We start from the raw sequence: 16,235 nt of genomic DNA, 5'->3' as shown, positions 1-16,235 counted from the left end.
CAAGTAGACTAATCCAGTATCAGAAATCTACAACCCAGTTACTCCCGAAGACCCCAAACATGAGTGTATGAGACTTTGGGAGGACATTTGTGTTAGGAGGGAGAAAATAAACAAAAATACAAACTCAAGGGGACAGGTTTATTTCAGAACAAATCTGAGAAGGACTACCCCTGGTACTTAGACCAGACTGGTTGCTTTTATACAGATTATGATGTCTTTTATAGAGTTGTGAGGAGACAGTTCAGTGAAAGGGGATTGTGGCTGCTTGACAAAGAGAAAGCACAGGGAGTAGTGGTTGTTATCAATGGAAGGGCTGAACAGTGATTAGAAATATGGGGTGAGTGTAGGTTCGGCATGGTCTCTGGTCAGTCTGGGATGGTAGCAGTCAGATTCCTTCACTAGACATAAGCCATAACACTTAAATTCAACATACATTCTTATGTTGGAGTTACAATCCATGTAACTCAGAATGTGATATATTTGGACATAACATCTGCATAGCATATTTAATCTAATGAAGTCACTGGTAGGTCCCAAGCCAATACCTTGGTATCTTTATAAGATAAGATTAATACACAGACACACAAAGGAAAGCAGTATGAAGACTTGGGGAGAAGACAGCTGCCTATAGTTAAGGAGAGAGGCTTCAGAAGACACTGATGCTGCTGACACTTTGACCATGGACTCCTAGGCTCCTGAACTATGGACAAATGCATTTATATTATTTAAGTCACTCAACTTGAGATGTTTGGCCATTAGTTTATGGAATTTGATTTTCCTTAGGCTAAAACCACTAGGCAACCTTTTAGATCTCCTCTCAAAGGGTCTGAGTCCATGATTCTTGCAGGGGAGACAACTGGACTCCCCAGGAATGTCCCTGTCCCTGGGGAAATGGGAGATGTGGTCCTGAATCTGGCCATGTTTGGTAGCTGGTGGTTCACCAGACAGCCCCAAGGATAGTGAGGGTGACATAGAAGCTGGAGCTTGGGGAAGGGCAACCTACTGGCTCCTGAATTGGGACTGCTGGCACCAGAACCCTGGTTTCATTTTTTCCCCTGATCAAATTGTGCCCATCATAATAGTAGTCATCAGTGGTACAGCTGTGTGAAACTAGCAATTTTCACTTCACAGGAATTTGTCTGGGAAAATAACAGTTTTTCACCTTTGGAAACTGCCATTTGGTTTCATGAAATATTCAAGGTGAAAAGAAATGTAGGTGAACATTTTCAATTTTTCATGAGCTAGAGTTTGGCAGAGGTGACAGCTGTCTTCAATACTAAGAGAGGTCCATCCTGGTCCTTGAGTAGAAAAGGAGTAGGGTGTGGCGGGTGATTAAAAGGGATGTACAGAGTCAATGGATGCTGTGGGCTAGTAAAGAAGGACAGATGACTGGGGCGAATCAGTATTCTCTGATGACTTGCCAAGCATTGTCTAGGAAAAGACAAAGTTGTTTTACCACATTGTTTGGAAAGATCTCCTCACTTGAGCCTCAGTAACTGGCCATATGCATGTGAGTCACGCCTTCTTGAAGCTTTAAAAATGCAGGGTTCAGTCACTTGCCACATGTCTCTTTTATGTCTTAGCTGTAATCATGACAAATATTCAACAGGGGTGTGTGTGTGTGTGTGTGTGTGTGTGTGTGTTGTGTGATAATGAAAGAGATTGCCAAGGCTTGTGCTAGCAGGATAGGAAGTTACTACAGTTTTTTTTTTTTTTTTTGAGACAGGGTCTCACTATGTAGTTTGGGCCAGGGATCAAACTCGGGACTTTGTGCTTGCCAGGTAGGTGCTTATGCCTCTGAGCTATCCTCCCAGCCCAGTATTATGTCTTTACACTTGAACAACTGACAGTCAGAAGAGACAGAATTCCTGCTCAGGAAACATCTGGAAAATAGTGATAAAGCAAGCAAAATACTGGTCCAAGAGTAAGGCCCTACTCAAAATAACAAAATTAATGCTCTACTGGATTAGGCTATATAATTCAAGAAACTTAAAAATGCCATTCATCTATTGAGAAAGTATCTGAAAGAAAACACCTTGTCAAAAACGTCAGTACCAAACTTTCTTGGGACATACATAACAGCCCCAAACTGGATACTAGTCTAAGCTCTAATGATCAGAAGAATTGATTCCATAAATGGTGTAGTCCAGGGACCAGAAAGCTATAGCACTTTGACTACATCCAGCTTTCCAAGAGTTTGTGCCAATAAAGTTTTATTAAGACATTAGAACAATAAAGTTTTGCTAGTTTTATGGAAGGGGCCAGGGGCTCAATATAGTTAGTATTCAAGGTCATACCACAATGCCTTCTCTTATAAGTGTTGTTTGTGCTGCTTTTAGCTGTGATATAGAACTGAGGAGTTGCTGTAGAAAGCATGACCCACAAAACCTAAAATATTTGCCACATAGCTCTTTAAAATTTTTTCTTGGGTCTGGGGAGATGTCTCAGTGCAATAAGCGCTTCCCTGGCAAGCGCAGGGGCATGAGTTCAATCCCTGGTTCCACCAAAAAAAAAAAAAAAAAAAAAAAAATTCTTGAGCTAATCATAGTGGTGCCTGCTTGCCTTTGGATCTACTTAGGAGGCTGGGGCAAGAAAGTTGTAAGTTCAAGGCTGGCTGTGGGCAACTTAGTGAGACCATGTCTCAAAATAAAATTTAAAACAGGTGTGGAGACATAACTCAGTGGTGGAGCACTTGCTTGTTATGTTTGGGGCTCTAGTTGGGACCATGGGTTCAATTCCTCCAACTGCACAGAAAAAGAAAAAAATTCTGATTGTTGGTAGAACCATACTACAATGTGAGGCAAACTTTGAAGATGATGTTAAACATGAGTCACTGCTAATAATTTTAATAATACTACTCTATCCCACAGTTATATTCTACTTTATAATTCTTGCAATATCTTGAGTATTTATTTAGGGCTTGTTTGTATTTCTACAGAAGAACATAAATTCACAAAGTCATTAAAACAAGAATGTGAAGTGTATTTTTTATGTCATGGAAGAATGTGTCATATCTTAAACAAAAAAGTAGGATATGAAATTTTGATGTTAATACCTAAGATTTGTTAAGTGCATATGAAATTCTAGTTGCTGTTAAAATTATTTTATATATAAAAATTAAAGTGTTTGCTTAGGCAGGCACAGGGACCGGGGTCTGATCCCTAGGGTGCTGTGTAGGCCCCGCCCCCAGGGCATGCTGAGAAGGTGATTGAGACTGGGTGTGGTGGCAAATGCCTGTAATCCCAGTGTTTGGGAGGCTGAAAACAGGAGGCCCACTCTGAGTTTGATCTGTGTAGTGAGACCCTGTACTAAATACATTAAAAAAGGAAGGAAAATACAGTTTAATGTCATTAAAAACTAGAGATATTTTATTTAATATTTACTAAGCACATATTAAACTCTAGACGCTGTGCTCTTCACTTTAATATACATTTCACTGAGCCTTCAAAAAAAATTCCACTTGACATTACTATGACATTTAGAGATCACGCTGGAGATGTAAAGTTAAGTAACTCGTGTTAGAGACCTGGGAAGTGAAGGAGCAGGAATTCAGAGACAAGGAGTGTGCTTCTCTATGGAGGAAGAACTAGGAGGAAACAAGCAGACTATTAGCTCTGTGTGTGTGTGTGTGTGTGTGTGTGTGTGTGTGTGTTTAGGTGAGAGGCAAGGGAGCTCTCAGTGAGGGCGACCTCTGGCTCAGAGTAACCAAGAGCCAGAAAATGCATCCCACCCAAGTCAGGTGCTTGTTTCCATGTGCTGTGAAGTCTGGGGGGAGCAGTCAGGGCTGGGTTAGTAGCTTTGTGGCCCACACAGGAACCTGGCCTCAACCATCCTTGGCATGGAGTCTTATCCTCATGCGTGACCCTTGGGCCTTACTGTGACTCTTTGTCTTAGCTTTGCTGTTGCTGGACAACGAACCTAACAACCACATACATGAGGACAAGCTTAATTTGACTCATGTTTTATGGTAGATTAGTCCATAGTCAGCTGGACCCAAGGCAGAGACATCATGGTGGAAGGACATGGCAGGGCAAAGCTGCTCACGTCATGGCAGCCAGGAAGCAGAGGGGAAGGGACAGGGACAAGCTTTGGTACTGAAGGTCACATCCCCATCCCCCACCCAGATATACCCATAAATATGCACCACCCATGCCCCTGAAAGATCCCAAAGCCAATCCAATTGACATTGTCCCCTCATCACTGTACCGTCTCACTGCTTGGGTCATTTCCTGCATTCAGGGAAGGAAGAGGGGGAAGGACAGAGGGCTAATTGTGTGCGTTGGCCTGTGGTCCCTCAATCAACAACTTGGCTCTAAGCTTCAAGCAGCAACTTTTGTCAGTGTCTCATTGGCCAGAGCATGATTACCTGATCACCTCTAAGTGCAAAGCTGGCTGGGAAGTGAAGTGTTAAGTGAGGCTAAAGGCAGTCCTGAACAAAACTGGGATTTGGGTAGTGAGGAAGAAGAGAGGAATAGACAACTGGGAGATCACTTGCCTTGTTTGGTACAGGAACAGCTGCTATCCTTTGTTTTTTTCCTGAGTTTTCCAAAATCAAATAAATTCTTGTGAGTTGGAAGGCAAACGGATGGAGAACAGGAGGGAAAAGGAGTGATGGAGCCAGTAGTGGAGGAGTCCAGAGAAAAGGTGCTGATTTTTAGGGTGCCTGGTGAGGTGTACCACATTCACCTGCCAGATACTTAAGCCATGTAAGAGAAGCCCTAGAACAGCCTGACTACCTAATTTCTCCCATCCTGGGCAGGGATGGAAGGCATGAGGATCTGCCTTTCCCTGTGCAGGGCCCCCCATTAGGGCTGCAGTAAGTGGAGTGATAGGTTGAGGCCAGAAGTCCATTCTGATAAAGGTGGCCCTTGCTCAGGGGCCTGTACAAAAGGCCTCAAGATGGTCTATATGGGGTAGACTTGTGTGCTTCCAAAAGACCATTACTAGTCGTCAGCCCCTCTAACTGTGAGTGTGATTTTATTTGCAAATATAGTCTTTATAGAGGTAGTCAAGTTAAGATTCTCATCATACTGGGTCAATGCAGCCCTAAGCTAATCTTGGGGTCCTTCTGAAAAGAGGGGTGCTTAGAAACAGACACAGAAGTCACAGGAAAGAAGGCCATGTGACAGCAGGTGTGTGAATCACAGTGGGTCACTCAGAAGCCAATTGATGACTAGAACTAGGAGATACTCACAGGACAGGGAGCCTCAGAGCCCCTGAAGGAAATGACTCTGTGGATCCCTGGTGGCTTCCGGCACCATAAGAGAAGAGACTGTGGTTGTTTTTAGCTACTTGGTGTGTGCTAATCTGTTATGCAGACTGTTATAGCATGTGTAAACCCTAATGCCTCATGCAGTCACAGGTGGAGCTTTATCAGAGGTGGCTGAATCTTGGGCGTGGTGGCACATGACTAGTTCCAGCACTGAGGCAGGAGGATTGTTGCAAGTTTGAGACCAACCTGGGCTAAAAAATAAGCTCAAGGCCAGTCTGAACTGCATAGTGAGACACTTTCTCAAAAAAAATGACAAGGGGCTGGGGAGATAGCTCAGTAAAATAAGCACTTACCTGGCAAGCGCAAGGGCCTGAGTTCAATCTCCGGTTCCACCAAAAAAAAAAAAAAAAAAAAAGAAAGAAAGAAAAGAAAAAAAAAGACAACAACATCAACAACAAAAACCTCTGAGCTCAGAGGTAGCTGAATCTAGAGTGTGTGGCCGATTCATGGTGAAGCCCTAGGATTAAGGGTAGGTGATTACTAAAACAGCCTACTGATTGGTTTGGCAGTGCCCTACTCCTGGGAGCCTGGTTGCAATTTATAAGGCACAATATGCAACTTGTCTCTGTCTGTCTTGCTTGGCCTTTCGTGAGCTGTTTCTCCTCTGGAGTGCCACACCACCATGCCTTGAAGATGTGCGATAATGGCCTCAAACTTCTACAAACTGTAAGCTAAATAAGCTTTTCCTCCCCTAACTTGTGTGTGCTGGGCATTTTGCCCTAGCAACAGGAAACATAACCAATACACAGACCTAGGGAACAAGTGTAGCTCACATTTGGGATGACCAGTGGGCTGGGATTCTTATGCCTCCTGTGACTTATGCTCTACCCTCGGGGCTGTGGGACAGAGTAGCCCTTCAGCTGCTATGAAAGCCAATGCCCAGGCCTCTGCCTGGTGGCTTCCAGCTACTAGCTGATAAAATTTTGGATAAGAATATAAAGTGGCAAATGCAGACCACGTGTAGGGCCTTGGGACGAGTGAGCTCAATGAGGGGCCCCCATGGAATCCTCTGACTAGGGATCAACTCTATCTCTCTGTTTTGCACATGTGCCTTCAGGGCAGTGCCCAACCTTCTCCCAGGGAGACTGCAGCAGCTACCAACGGGCCTTGGGAGCCTCTTCACTGAAGAGTAAATGCTATTGTCAGGCCCCTTTTGGGGAGCCAGCGTGGAAGAGGTAGGAAAGGCTGGCAGTGCTGGCAGGGAGAGCCTAGGCATGCAGGCTTTCACCGTGAATGGTGAAGTCTGATCCTGGCCAACGCTGTGACTTGGCATTCCCATCTGTCAGAGGGGAATGTTGCGTAAGGAAAGAAAGAGGTGGAGACTAGCATGCAGCTAGTCCTCTAAGTAAATACCTGTCCCCCCAACTTCATTCCAGGAGGGAACAGGGCGGGAACCCTGAATGTCCGGTTTGAGGTAGCCAATCATAAACTCCACAGTGTTCCCAAGGGTTGCCTGCGCTGCTGGGCCTGGACCTTCTTTGCTTCCAAAGCCTTAGGAAATCTGGACACTGGACTCTGAATGGCCAGGCCTATGCTTGAGTGGAAGGGTTTTCACATTCTACACATCAGTGAGAACCCCATGGAAAGCCATGCTGTCCCCATATTATTAGGGTCACTACCACTGCTTCTAGGACCTCCAGGCAGCTGAAGGCAGGTGAGCTGGGCTTTCTTGGATGTAAATGAGAAGTCTGGGCCTCTTCAATCTGACAGGGTCTTCACTCATGCAGAAAATGAGACATGATATCAAAGCACACAGGGCTCAGAGGTATTAGGTGGCCTTTATGGGCCTGTCAGATCCCATCCCAAGGGGCGGAGGAACAGCCTTTACCTGATCCCTGGAGTAACATTTTGAGAATTCTGGTGCTTAGGCCCTGGCCTGGGCTTCTCCTGGATACAGTAACAAGGCATCTTCTAAGCAGAACCTGGACTCTAGGCTCTTACTGGGGCTGCTGGGAAGAGAGGGCATCTCGTAGCCAAGCCTACCCGGGTGCTCTGCCATTGCCTGAGGTAAAAGTTCCTCTGAGCTTGAGTGCACAGAGGGCATTCCCCCTGCCACTGAGTAGGCCCTGCCCCCAGCCTTCCTGCTTCCAGTGCAACCCTAAAATATGGCCCCTGCTGATGACTGTGCAGGCCAGGACAAGTGTGAAGGTTATTTTATGGCTGGCTCCTCTGTGGAACAGTGGGGTCCTGGTGCCCCTCTGCCAGTACTCACTGTCCAGAGGTGGAATAACCACTGTGGTTTCTGCTAGAGGACCCCAGCCTGACCAGCCAAGGGACCCGTGTATAGCCACATTCAGGGAAGGAATTTGCCAGTGGGCACATCCGGGATGCTGTTTTCTCTTCATGTCACACTTGGTCAAAAGGTAAGGCCTTAAGGACCCTTAAATGCTCAATAAGGAGGCATCTGTGCAGATGACACCGGGCTTGCTATGGTAGCGCAGGGTATCTGCCCAGAGAAAGGGGTAGGAACTCTTTTTTCTTTTTTCCATTCATGTATTTGGTACAGAGTCTCACTACATGGCTCAGACTTGTAGTGACCCTCCCGTTTTCAGCCTCCCCAGTGCTGGGATTATAGGCATGTGCCACCACACCAGGACTCTGTCTCAGCTCAGCGTACTCTAAGGGCGGGGCTGGTACAGCATGCGTGGGACCAGGGATCAAACACTGGTCCTGCACTTGCCACAGCAGGCGCTTACTCTGCTGAGCTATCTCGCCAGCACAACAGGTGTGAGTTCTAATGCACAGAAAGGTGATACAAGAGGTAGCCGAGGCCTGGCATGGCCCCCTAAGACGATGGCGTGAAGGGTGTTCATGAGGAAGTGCCAGAACACAGATTAGAGGACTCTCCGTGTTGTAAGGCTTTTTTCTGTGCACAGTAAGAGTGACACAGCACTGTTACCTCTGCCTTCATGGCTAATCTACTACTCTCTGAGCTCCTAGCCCTGTGCTAGGAATACGAGTGCTCTTTACGCGTGTGACCTCCTAGTTCTCACGGGAGTATCCATCCCATCTTATGGTCAGAGAAATTGAGGCTTAGAGAAGCTGTGTAACTTACCTGCTTGCCAGTAGTGGAGCCAAGATTTAAACTCAAATACACACACACACAGCTGTACATGTCAAACATATAGGTATCACACGCACACACATGGCTATACACTTATAATTCCACCCACACAAACCCTTCCACACATGTAACCAACAACACGTGCACACATATGGGAACATTAGTAAGTGTATACATACTTGAAAATATACTTCCTTTAATGACTAATATTAATTCTCAGAGATAAGGAGGTTAGAACATGATAAGAAATAGACATTTTCTTAGATTCACCCTCGTCTCAAACTTTTATTCTGCATAGGAAAAGTCTTTGCAATCTTACTTAAGACAATTTCAGTTCCCCTTTTTCTTCTTCTTCGACCCATTCCTGGCTATCTTCTAAGGTCCATCAGCACAAAGAACTGGGGCCCTTATCAGAGCCATGTATCCATTGCCAGCTTTACAAAGAACAGGGAAGAGTTTTGAAAAGAACTCTCATCTGCAGGCAACTTGGCTCTTGAGCAGAGCATTCCTTGGAGGAAGAGAGAGGTACAAAAGAAGATTTGTGACTCTCCAGGACACAGGAAGCTCTGGGATTCTTCCTACCATTACATGGCCAGGAAAGCGTAGATGAATAAATAAGCAAAGGAATCTTATTGCTAAGCCTTTGGAACCCAGTGGCCATGGGCTTGAGTCCTTGCCTTGTATCTGAATGAGGCTGACCAAGCAGCTTAGTCTTCATGAGGCTAAGTTCTGTTATCTGTAAAATGGACATCTCATAGTAAGAAAGCCAAGAGACCCCGGAATACTGTAGCTTTAAAAAGAGAGGACTCTTTCCTTTTCATGTATCAGTCCTGGGAGAACAGCCAGCTTGATAAGGAAGCTTTGCTCTTGCAGCTGTCTGAGATCCCAGAGCAGTGATGGTGAACCAGCACTGATGTTTTTTTTTTAAAAGCTCTAAAAGGCTTGCCATCACTGACTTAGGCTCTTCCCACCTTGTGGCTCTTGCGGCTTTGTCCTCTAGTACATGGTCAAAGCCCAGTGATCTCCATGTCTGTACATAGATGACGAGGAAGATCATAGTGATGCCTGTCATCGGAGTTAAAAAAAAAATTGACTCAAAGTTGCACATGCCTCTTGCAATAATATCCCATTGACCTAAATATAATCACAGGGCCAGACTAGCTGCAAAGGAGTCTGGGAAATGCCATTCACTCAGGCAACCGTGTGCTCAGCTTCAACTAATTCTTTCTGTATGGGAGAAGGGTAGTCTGCCTTTGAGTAGATAGCTAGTTGTCTTAACATGAGGGGCTGTGTTAGGTAACTTTTAAAATTTTATTTATTTGGTACAAGGTCTCACTATGCTGCTGGGACTTATAGTGATCCTCCTGTCTCAGCCTCCCCAGCTGGGATTATAGGCATGTGCCACCATGCCTGGTTTCAGGGCCTGCATGGCATGTGGTGGATTGAACTTGGGACCTTGTTCTTGTTAGGCAGGCACTTAGACTGCTGAGCTATCTCCCAACCTATGTTGTGTAACTTTGATGAAGACTAAGTCAGGTAATGTATATAACATGCAAAGTGTATGCACAGTCTGCTCCAAAGAAATGGAACCTATTATTTAATCATTTCAAAGGAATTCTTTGAGGATGGACGTTATAATAGTGTGGCCAGAGGGCACTCTTGCTTAGTCTTTTGGTGGAGCATAGCTGTATGGACAACATGAAAGGTGCCAGCCACAAGTGTTTAGGCAAGACTCAGAGTGTGTATCCCTAAAGGCAGAGCCAGTTGTGGAATGTGCCACCTGCTCAGGACATTTCCAGTTAGAGTGTTAGAAGGAGTGTAGATTTCTTAGAAGGGTCCCCACAGGCCGCCTAGGTTACAGGACTTAGTAATGGTAGGAGGGTGCTGTGGTGGACGCTGGGACTTGGTTCTCGTGTGGTTGGCAGGTTCTGCTGGTCACATCAGGCAGAAGTGTTCAGGCGGGGAACAGGGCAAGCCGGCATGACAGGTGCTGCTCACGTCCACTTTGCTGAGTGTCACTATGGCACAAATCACCTCCCCTCTGCGTCTCATTTTTGTCCGTATGCAAAACAGAGACCAAGGCAATGTTTCCACTCCGGGGTGGCTATGAAACTGGAGTGAGATAATGGCTGTGCTATAAACGCTGCAGGATCTGCAGATGTGAGGAATTAGGGTAATTAACTAAAAATGGGGGAAATCCATCACCAGCAGTCAGGTGTGTCCCCCCAGCCCTGCGGGCCTCGTGTGGTGGTGGGTGGAACCTACATACCTGTCCAGAAGAAATGTCTTCCGTCCCCCCCGGGAGTAGCCATAGACCTGTCGGGCTTAATCATCACCTCCTTCTGAAGCCACTTCCTTCATGTCACAAACTTGGCATGGTTCAAACCTCTGCTTCAAGAGTTATTTTCTTTGGGATTCATAAATCCTCTTTTACCCAGAGGAGACAGAAAGCTTTACATTTCTTTCCACCTGGAAATCACCAGGGCTCTAAGACAGCTCTTATTTCTCTCCTGTATTTCTAGACACACCCTTCATTTTCCCAGGTAACTCTCATTAAAGGTAATTGGCATCACAAGATTCAAACAGTCAGCAGGAGGAAAAGAAATCTGTGTCAAATTCATCCTGGCCAGATTGCTGGGGCAGTGGGCTGCTGGGTGACAACCCCAGGTGCAAGTCCCAGCCATGCCAGCTCACTTCAGGTGTCTCTGCAGAACATGCTGCAAAAGTACGACCTTGAAGAGCCACATCCCAGGACCAAGTGTGAGGCTAGGTGTGAGGACACTGTCACTAGCACTAAAACTGGCCTGGTAGGTGTTTCTACCATTTTCTCTCTCTTCTTTTTTCATTTCTTGTCACTGGAAATAGTAATACAGATTATAGCCATGGTAGAAGCCATTCTTGACCACCTCAGGTACTCATGTTTGGGTTGGGTGTGGATCGGCACAGCAGTCCCAGGGAGGATACGGATGTCAGCATTTCACCGGCAAGTGAACTGAGCCTCAGAGACCTCCTGTGGTTTACACAAGCTTATATCCCCAGAAGAAAGTAGAGCTCCCTGGCCACCTGGCTCCATAGCCCGGATGTGGAGTACAGAACACAGGGAAAGGAAGCTGTTTGCCTTAGATGGCTCTCAGCAGGTGCCTTGGCTTTTGGAGCAACCTTCCCAGGCATATTATCTTTGGACTGGCTAGACCTCTGGGGTCTATCTGTGTAGGGTGAAATCTGGGGACCTCTGAAAGTCTGGTTTGGCCTTTGTGGCTTGGTCTCTCTGGATTTCACTCAGGCCATGGGCTTCGTAGAATCCACTACCCATAGAATTCAATGATTCTGAAGACAAAATATAGGAAATAAAGCCATGCTGTTAAGTTGAGCTGTGGGGGACTCAGGTCAATAATTTCTGACATTGCCAGTTAAACAGAAGACCCAATGCTATTATGGGCTACTGGACTCTTAGAATATTTTGCTGAGTTTACACACCTATAATATTCAATAACGGAACTTAGAAAAAATGGGGCATACCTATGAATGTCCATTTTGTATCTGTGTATTCAAAGTGGTTGGGATAGATATATAGTTGCATTCTCTTAATGAATAGAATGATTTGTTCTAATGGTGTTTGTAAATAGGATCACAAGTCCGCATCTTGTACAGTAATTAACCACTAAGAAGAATATATGCAGTGTATTATTTGTTGAAACTGTACTTCCGATTTGATTTGAAACTGTCTCATTGCTATCTGTTTATCAATAAAACTTTGAAAAAAAAAAAGAATTCAATGATTCTTCACTCTGTTGTGTCCAAGGACCTACTGCACATTAAACAATTTCAGACATTTTAAAATCTGTTTAGTATTTTAATTGAAAAAGCAAATGATTAAAAGGATCTCATTGTTTAATAACACATGAAAGTAGGCCTGTGTGTCATTCATCATAACATTTACGAAAATTGATTATAATGGTATGTAGGTAACAGACAGTTCACACAGGAGACACAAATGGCCAATAAGTATGAGAAAAAATAATCAGTCTCACTTGTAATCAGAGAAGTACAAATTAAAACAATAAGACATCATTTCATTCATTGGATAAAAAAATTAAGTATAATAGTATCTAATGATTGCCAGGGAGGAGGGAAATGTTTTTATATTTTCTGTTCATAGGATTATAAATCAGTGTACCTAGTTTGTAGGGAAAATTAAAATATAATACACATACACACTGGGGCTTGGTAATTTCAGTTTATTTTTGGTATCAGGAATCAAACTCAGGACCTTGTGCTTGCCAGGCAGGTGCTGTGCCCCTGAGCCATCTCCTTCACCCTTCAACTTCATTCCTTCATAATAACTCTCCCATTCTACAACATGAAGCGGGCATTGATTCACATATAAAATAGCAAAACCATCGGAAATAAGTTCAGTGTCTGATGAAGGAAGGATGTTTACACAAATGATGGCATACTCCTCAATGGAATAATGTTCAGTCATTAAAGAGAACGAGCAGATCAATGTGTACCAAAGGGCAATGCTCTCCAAAACATGGCTTGAGTCAGATACATGATGTCAGGTGGCAGCCACGCGAGTGAGCTTCACCTATCTGTCGGTCGAGTTGCTGGTGGAGGTGCCTGGTCACGGCCATGTCAAATGCATTGCCTGTGGGGTGGAGGCCTCACCTCCCACGAGTGCTCAGCGGTGGGGACGGGGTACGCAGAGTACACTAAGCCAAAGCCATCCCTGGGGAACATGGGGTCTCTTAGTGCACAGCGCGGGGTTCTGGAATCCCCCATGATGATGGGCGCTGCTTCCTGTCACAGTCTCCTTTCTTCCGCTCGGGTCACGCTTCCACTGTGCTCCAGTGGCTTCGCCTGCTTCTTCTCTGTTTCCTCCCTGCATGTCTCCTTCCCTATTTTGTCTCATGTGAGAATTTCCTTAGTGAGACCTCTGCCCAGTCGCTCTTGGGTGGTCCACTTCCTGGCGGGCCAGCTCTTACACACAGTGTGAACACAGTGGTCATCGTCAACTTTCAGTGTGTGCCCAAGCTACTCAGAGGACTTGTGAGGATGTGGATTTCGGGTCCACACCTAAGGCTTACGGCTCAAGATTTGAATTTTGGTAATTTTTTATGTGAGACTGAAGGTCAAGGGACACATCTAAGAACTCCGTTGATGCATAATGCACACAATTCTTAATATCCTTATAGGTTTGCTGATGCATGTAAACATGAAAAGATAACTGGGAAGCATCCTGGCGAAGTGACACAGGGTGCTTCTCTGGGGAGGCCAGCGTGTGAAAGAGAAGAAGAGTGAGGACTCTGACGTCACATAGTATGAGCTCAAATTCTGAGTTTTCAATTAGTGATGGTGCTGTGTGTAAGTAGTGAACCTCCCTGTACCTCAAGTTTCTCACTGTAGAGTACTGGCAATAACCGCACTGATCTCTGTGGTGTCTAGAGGTGATGCCGAGAAAGCATTTAGAAACATGTCTAGGAGACAGTATTATTATATTAGTATATTATATTAAAAAAGAAAATATATAGTATGTTAGTATATATATTTTTAAGCTAAGATGATGGCAGGATGTCTTTACCTTGCTACATTTTGTAAGAAGAACTAGTAATATATTGCTTATGTAATGAAATTTTTATACAACTAGATAGAAGGAGTAAGTTCTGCTGTTGTATTGCATAATGGCTAACAATCTTGTGTTAAAGATTTCAGAATAGTAGGAAGACGAGATACTGAGTTTTCACCACGAGAGAATGATAAATGTCTGAAATGAAAGAAATGCTAATTAGCCTCATTTTATGACAACATGGTGTACATGTGTGTTGAAACATTGTACCACATAAATGTGTATAATTATCACATGGCAATAAAATGAAAGAAAATAAAAATTTAGAGTTTTCAAATAAAAAATGCAGTTGTGCGTGTGTGTGTATGTTTGAGATAGAGGTTTTTTTTTTTTTTTTTTCCCAGCAGTGGGAATTGAACTTGGGACCGTGAGCTTGCCAGGCAGGCCCTTAAGCCACTGAGCTATATCCCCAACCCCAAAAATCATGCATTTCTTTTTTAATTTGTTCTTTGGCTTTTGGTCTTTTCTTTTGGGTGGGGGCAATCTTGCTACAGATCCGGCTGGCCTTGAACTTGTGGCAATCTTCATGGCTCAGCCTCCCAAGCACTAGGACTATAAGTGTGCACCACCACACCACCAGCTTGTGTGTGTTTGAAACATGTTCTGTGTGGCACGCGTGTTTAGTGAATGCATGATTACTGAGGTTATGTGCAAATTACGTGTCTACCTTCCATTGTTCTGAAGGCCCCAAAGCAACGAATTGTGACTCTTTAAATGAGACAACTACCAGTGCTTCAGTGGCCAAGTTTTTAAAAGTAAATGTAATCCAGATAGCAATCAAAATCTATGTGGTCCAGTCTATTAAAGTTATGGTCAAAAAAATTTGATAAAAGAAATTAAAAAGGGATTCCACACTTGACATAGGTCGTCTCTACAAGAGCACTCAAAATGTCCCTTTTGCTTCCTCTAAGTCTCTCCTCACCACAGCTGCTGTGTCTTCCCCCACAGTCCGATGCCTTGTTGCAGCCCTTGCCAACTGGAAGAGAGGTTTGCTTGCTGGCTACTCCAAGTTCGTTGGGATCTATGTGAATTTGATCTGTCTGGGTTCTTTTTCTTTAAATTTTTCTTCCTCAGTTCGTGAATCCAGCACACAAATCTCAGCCATGAGCTCAAGAAGAAAGCTGGGTCCCTCTTTCCTTTCCCCTATTTCTCCGCAGTTGTTCAGAACTGAGAGAGCCCGGGAAAGGCTAGGAGCGCTTGCCCACTGACAGGGTAGGTCGCTGTCACACCAGATTCATCAAGAAAGCAGTTTAATTAAGGCTGAGTGTTAACAGGCCTCCTGTTCTTAAAGCAAGCCATTACTGCTTTAAAAGTTTCCTTTTCCAGGGACACATAATCCTATTTTCAAAGTGAGCAGTTGCCCAAGGAACCTTCTTCCATTAGGCAGATTATCAAGTGAATTGTGTCCCACTTAACAAGAGGAGGACTGTGGGATGGAGGGACAAGTGAGAAGTCAGAATAACCTCCCTTTTTGGTTTGTTTGTTCTCCAAAATTGGTTTTCATGCATATATTTGCTTAATATTGAGTTTAGGGATCCTGAGCTAAGATATATACGTAATGGTATCCTTGCTACTCCATCTATGAGGTCATAATTATTTCCATTTTCAGAAGAATACACTGAGGCTTAGGGAAGTCAAAGAAAACCTTGCATAAAGTCACCCAACTTGTAACCTGCAGAATGATTGTTTCATTGTCTCTTTTATGGGACTAGAAACAAACAAAGCTGTCTTGAGGAATAACAAAGCAGCGAAGGAAACTCAGCTCTCCACCATCTGCAGCAGAGGGAGAAAATTTGTTACCGTCTCTCAGCCTCAATTTCTTATCTGCAGATAGGGCTGTACATACCTAGCAGAAAGGGCTTCCTTGTACATTTACTTTAATTATAGACGTGAAGGCATTTAGCTCCCTGCTTGACACTATGTAGGTGTTCTGTAAGCCTTACAGTGTCTGGGTTAAGCTTTACCGCAAAAATCCATGAGTAGCAGAATTATAGTTGATTCATAGATTATTACTTATTACATATTATTAATTATTACTCATTATGACTCACTCCTTGCTTATCTTTTTGTTTTCTAGATGCTATAGAACTAGAAACCAAACAAAACTGCAATTGCTAGATTCTTTTGCAAGTCAAAATCTGCATGTGACTTGAGTTCTGCCCAGTACATGGTCCACACAAGCCTTGCGAGCGAGGACAGCAGGAGACTCCCCGGCGGTCACCCACAAGAAGTTCAGGTGTGCAGGCCAGCAGGGTGTAGGCGTAAGTGCTGGG

The sequence above is a fragment of the Octodon degus genome, unplaced genomic scaffold, assembly GCF_000260255.1.
Source record: "Octodon degus isolate 3935 unplaced genomic scaffold, OctDeg1.0 scaffold00010, whole genome shotgun sequence".
In the NCBI taxonomy this organism is placed as follows: Eukaryota; Metazoa; Chordata; class Mammalia; order Rodentia; family Octodontidae; genus Octodon; species Octodon degus.
This window is presented reverse-complemented; position numbering follows the sequence as displayed.